The sequence below is a fragment of the Hordeum vulgare genome, chromosome 4H (genome assembly GCF_904849725.1).
Source record: "Hordeum vulgare subsp. vulgare chromosome 4H, MorexV3_pseudomolecules_assembly, whole genome shotgun sequence".
NCBI lineage: Eukaryota > Viridiplantae > Streptophyta > Magnoliopsida > Poales > Poaceae > Hordeum > Hordeum vulgare.
The window spans coordinates 406,316,610-406,323,046 of record NC_058521.1 but is presented as its reverse complement, the minus strand read 5'-3'; positions in this window follow the sequence as shown (position 1 = coordinate 406,323,046).

Sequence of the window (6,437 nt, the reverse complement as noted above, 5' to 3'; positions counted from 1 at the left end):
CCCTACAAAATCATATAGTCTGGCTATGCTCCATCATCCTCACACAACTAATGTAAATCATGCACAACCCCAGTATTGGCCAAGTAATTGTTCTCGCACTCTTACTTTCTCAAACTTTTTATAACTATCACGCAATACATGAGTGCGAGCCATGGATATAGCACTATAGGTGGAATAGAGTGTGGTGGTGGTTGTGAGACAAAAAGGAGGAGATGGTCACATTGACTCGGCGTATCAAAAGGCTATGGAGATGCCCATTAATAGATATCAATGTGAATGAGTAGGGATTGCCATACAAAGGATGCACTAGAGCTATAAGTATGTGAAAGTTCAAAAGGAAAACTAGTGGGTGTGCATCTAACTTGCTTGCTCACGAAGACCTAGGGCAATTTTGAGGAAGCCCATCATTGGAATATACATACCAAGTTATATAATGAAGATTCCCACTAGCATATGGTAGTGACAAAGCAAGAAGCTCTCAATTATGAAAAACATGGTGCTATCATGAAGCACAAGTGTGGAAAAAGATAGTAGCATTGTCCCTTCTCTCTTTTTCTCTCTCTTTTTTTCATTTGGGCTCTTAGGCCTCTTTTTTTCTTTTCTTTTCTCCTTTTTTTGTTTTGTTTTTGGGCTCTTTGGCCTCTTTTTTTTATTTCCTCACATGGGACAATGCTCTAATAATGATGATCATCACACTTTTATTTACTCACAGCTCAAATATCACAATGATGATGACTCCATAGGAAATGCCTCCAGCAGTGTACTGGGATGTGCAACGATCTAGCATGGCGTATGACGTTGAAACATCTCGCTAGCTATCTTACGATCATGCAATGGCAATATGAGAGTGACGACACAAGTCATGAGACGGAACGGTGGGATTTGCATGGCAATATATCTCGGAATGGCTATGAAAATGCCATAGTAGGTAGATATGGTGGCTGTTTTGAGGAAGGAATTTGGTGGGTTTGTGCACCGGCGAGAATTGCGCGGCACTAGAGAGGCTAGCAATGGTGGAAGGTGAAGGTGCATCTATACCATGGGCTCACATTAGTCATGAAGAACTCACACACTTGTTGCGGAAGTTTTTATTAGAAATCGAAACAAAGTGCTAAACGCATACTCCGAGGGGAAGGGTTGGTAGGTGTAAACCATCGCGCGATCCTGACCTCAACACAAAGGATGACAATCAATAGATCAATTATGCTCCGACTTCCTAACATAGCGGTTCACCATACGTGCATGCTACGGGAATCACGAACTTCAACACAAGTATTTCTAGATTCAGAACACCCTACTAACATAACTCTTATTATTACCAAATCCATGTCTCAAAACTATTTGAGAGGAATCAAAACTTCTCTTTCGACTCAATGCACATGAAGATGGAGGTTTTTGCATCCTCTTTGGGTATCTATCACTTTTGGGACTACTTTCATAGCATAAGACAACTACCAAATCATGCACCGCCGTGCTCTAAAAGATATAAGTGAAGCACAAAGAGCAAAAGTATCTAGCTCAAAAGATATAAGTGAAGCACTATGAGCATTCTAGCAAAAATCACGATGAGTGCATGTCTCTCTCTCTCTCAAAAAGGTGTGCAGCAAGGATGATTGTGACACAACAAACGGAAAAGACTCCTACGATACAAGACGCTCCAAGCAAAAAACACATATCATGTGGTGAATAAAAATATAGCTTCAAGTAATGTTACCGATGGATTGAAGACGAAAGAGGGGATGCCTTCCCGAGGCATCCCCAAGCTTAGGCTTTTTGGTGTCCTTGAATTTGGCTTGGGATACCTTGGGCATCCCCAAGCTTGAGCTCTTTCCACTCCTTATCTCTTTGTCCATGAGAACATCACCCAAAACTTGAAAACTTCACAACACAAAACTTAAACAGAAACTCGTGATAACATTAGCACAAAAAAACAAACTACCACTTCTTTTGGTACTGTAGAAAACTTGAATTCTATCTATATTGATGTTGGGCTACTGTATTCTCAATTTTCCATGGCTAGTACCCCCCGATACTAACCATAGTTTCATCAAAACAAGCAACCAACTCAACAAAAACAGAATCTGTCAAAAACAGACCAGTTTGTAGCAATCTGTATACTTCGTATACTTCTGGTACCTCAAAAAATCTGAAAAATTACGACGGCCTGGGAAAAAAGCATATCAACCAGAAGCAAAAAGAATAAACTCAAAATCTCTTTCTGAATAAAAACAAAAAATCATCTCGTGAGTAAAAAGTTTATGTCTTTTTCCACCAAGATCAAACAACCATTACCAAGACTAGTCATAAAGGCTTTGCTTGACTCAAACACAAAAAGAAACACAAAAAACACAATGAGAACAGAATTTTGATGGTGTGGACGCAACAAAACAGAAAGAAAAAGATAAATTCATTGGGTTGCCTCCCAACAAGCGCTATTGTTTTACGCCCTTAGCTAGGCATAAAAGTGATAGAATCACGCATCGTCGTCTTTGGTGCTCAAACCATAAATGGCTTGATCACTTATCATCTGAAGGTTTTCATCTTTCTTGCTGGATGATTCACCACTACTTTTAGAAAGAAAGACAGACTTGGTGATTTTATTGTGGGCAAAATTTGGAGTATTCTGCACGGCGGCAAAAGCGGAACCCAAGTTGGTTATAACATCCTCTAGTTTGCCAATCCTAGCGGAATCATCACCTAGCTTTTCGTTAACTGTGGGTTCCTTCTCCTTTAAATTTTTCAAAACCATTCCCACCTTGGATCCGTACTGAGTGATTTGATTGTGGATCTTTTTATCCAAATTCTCAATGAGTTCAATCGTAGCAACTTTATTTTCAATATCGTCCAGTCTACGCATCACATGTTCCAGAGTTAAGGTAGTTCCATTAACCATGAGTGGTGGTGAGCCTACCAAATTTATCACAACTCCGTAAGAATCAACGGTATGGCTACCCAAGAAATTTCCACCTACGATGGTGTCAAGAATATACCTATTCCAAGGAGAAACACCCACATAAAAACTGCGAAGCAAGACGGTAGTGGATTGCTTATGAGTATATCTACTTTGAGCATTTTAAATCCTATACCAAGCGTCCTTTAAGTTTTCTTTCTCAATTTGTTTGAAATTGAGAACTTCGCTCTCGGGAGTATCGTTCGAAGTGGTGGATCTAGCCATGAGATAGACTATCCCACACAGACGAACAGAGAATAAGCGAGAGAAAAGGGCAAACGAAAAGGCAAACGAAAAAGGCAAATTGGTGAACTGGGGGAGAGGAAAACGAGAGGCAACTGCCAAACAAAGTAAATGCAAGAGATAAGTTTGCGACACCTACTTGGATGAGTTCTTGACTTGATCTTCCTCCCCGGCAACGGCGCCAGAAATTCTTCTGCTGCGGCAACAAAAGTCCTTCCTTGGTGCTAGGAATTATTCTTGTTACTTCTCTGGTTTGCGTCGGTTTTTCCCTTGAAGAGGAAAGGGTGATGCAGCACAGGAGCAGTAAGTATTTCCCTTAGTTTGAGAACCAAGGTATCGATCCAGAAGGAGGGCCTCGTCAAGTCCAGAGTACCTGCGCAAACACAAACAAGCTTGCACCTAACGCTTCAAAGGGGTTGTCAATCCCTTCAAGATTGTTTGCAAAGTGAGATCTGAAGGCGGAAAGTGCAACGAAGTAAAAAGTGTAACGCTGAAAATTTGGTGTGGAGTAGACCCTGGGGGCCATAGTGTTCACTAGAGGCTTCTCTCATAATAGCAAATATCACGGTGGGTGAACAAATTACTGTCGAGCAATTGATAGAACCGCGCAAAGTCAGGACGATATCTAAGGCAATGATCATACATATAGGCATCATGTCCGAGACAAGTAGACCGATACTTTCTGCATCTACTACTATTACTCCACACATCGACCACTATCCAGCATGCATCTAGTGTATTGAGTTCATGATGAACAGAGTAACGCCTTAAGCAAGATGACATGATGTAGAGGGATAATCTCAAACCAATGATGAAAACCCCATCTTTTTACCCTTGATGGCAACAACATGATGTGTGCCTCGCTACCCCTTCTGTCACTGGGTGAGGTCACCGCACGGTATGAACCCAAAACCAAGCACTTCTCCCATTGCAAGAATCATAGATCTAGTTGTTGGAAATATGCCCTAGAGACAATAATAAATTAGTTATTATTATATTTCTTAGTTCATGATAATCGTTTATTATCCATGCTATAATTGTATTGATTGGAAACACAATACTTGTGTGGATACATAGACAAAACACTGTCCCTAGTAAGCCTCTAGTTGACTAGCTCGTTGATCAAAGATGGTCAAGGTTTCCTGGCCATAGGCAAGTGTTGTCACTTGATAACGGGATCACATCATTAGGAGAATCATGTGATGGACTAGACCCAAACTAATAGACGTAGCATGTTGATCGTGTCATTTTGTTGCTACTGTTTTCTGCGTGTCAAGTATTTATTCCTATGACCATGAGATCATATAACTCACTGACACCGGAGGAATGCTTTGTGTGTATCAAACGTCGCAACGTAACTGGGTGTCTATAAAGATGCTCTACAGGTATCTCCGAAGGTGTTAGTTGAGTTAGTATGGATCAAGACTGGGATTTGTCACTCCGTGTGAACGGAGAGGTATCTCGGGGCCCACTCGGTAATACAACATCACACACAAGCCTTGCAAGCAATGTAACTTAGTGTAAGTTGCGGGATCTTGTATTACGGAACGAGTAAAGAGACTTGCGAGTAAACTAGATTGAAATAGGTATACGGATACTGACGATCGAATCTCGGGCAAGTAACATACCGAAGGACAAAGGGAATGACATACGGGATTATATGAATCCTTGGCACTGAGGTTCAAACGATAAGATCTTCGTAGAATATGTAGGATCCAATATGGGCATCCAGGTCCCGCTATTGGATATTGACCGAGGAGTCTCTCGGGTCATGTCTACATAGTTCTCGAACCCGCAGGGTCTGCACACTTAAGGTTCGACGTTGTTTTATGCGTATTTGAGTTATATGGTTGGTTACCGAATGTTGTTCGGAGTCCCGGATGAGATCACGGACGTCGCGAGGGTTTCCGGAATGGTCCGGAAACGAAGATTGATATATAGGATGACCTCATTTGGTCACCGGAAGGTTTTCGTGCATTACCGGAAAAGTTTCGGGCTCATCGGTAGTGTACCGGGAGTGCCGGGAGGGGTGCCGGGGACCATCGGGAGGGGTGTCACGCCCCAAGGGGTCTCATGGGCTATGGGAAGAGATAAACCAGCCCCTAGTGGGCTGGAATAAGTTCCCACTAAGGCCCATAAGGTTTGAGAAGGAAAAAACACAAGGTGGAAAGAGTTTCCAAGTGGGAAGGTGGAATCCTACTCCAAGTAGGATTGGAGTAGGACTCCTCCACCTCCAATTTCGGCCAAACCTTTAGGTTTTGAGGCTGCCTCCTCCCCTCCCTCCCACCTATATATACGAAGGTTTTAGGGCTGATTTGAGACGACTTTCTCACGGCTGCCCGACCACATACCTCCATAGTTTTTCCTCTAGATCGCGTTTCTGCGGAGCTCGGGCGGAGCCCTGCTGAAACAAGATCATCACCAACCTCCGGAGCGCCGTCACGCTGCCGGAGAACTCTTCTACCTCTCCGTCTCTCTTGCTGGATCAAGAAGGCCGAGATCATCGTCGAGCTGTACGTGTGCTGAACGCGGAGGTGCCGTCCGTTCGGTACTAGATCGTGGGACTGATCGCGGGATTGTTCGCGGGGCGGATCGAGGGACGTGAGGACGTTCCACTACATCACCCGCGTTCTCTAACGCTTCTGCTGTGCGATCTACAAGGGTACGTAGATCACTCATCCCCTCTCGTAGATGGACATCACCATGATAGGTCTTCGTGCGCGTAGGAAAATTTTTGTTTCCCATGCGACGTTCCCCAACAGTGGCATCATGAGCTAGGTTCATGCGTAGATGTCTTCTCGAGTAGAACACAAAAGGTTTTGTGGGCGGTGATGTGCGTTTTGCTGCCCTCCTTAGTCTTTTCTTGATTCCGCGGTATTGTTGGATTGAAGCGGCTTGGACCGACATTACTCGTACGCTTACGAGAGACTGGTTTCATCGTTACGAGTAACCCCCTTTGCTCAAAGATGACTGGCAAGTGACGGTTTCTCCAACTTTAGTTGAATCGGATTTGACCGAGGAGGTCCTTGGATGAGGTTAAATAGCAATTCATATATCTCCGTTGTGGTGTTTGCGTAAGTAAGATGCGATCCTACTAGATACCCTTGGTCACCACGTAAAACATGCAACAACAAAATTAGAGGACGTCTAACTTGTTTTTGCAGGGTATGATTGTGATGTGATATGGCCAATGATGTGATGTGACATATTGGATGTATGAGATGATCATGTTGTAATAGAAATA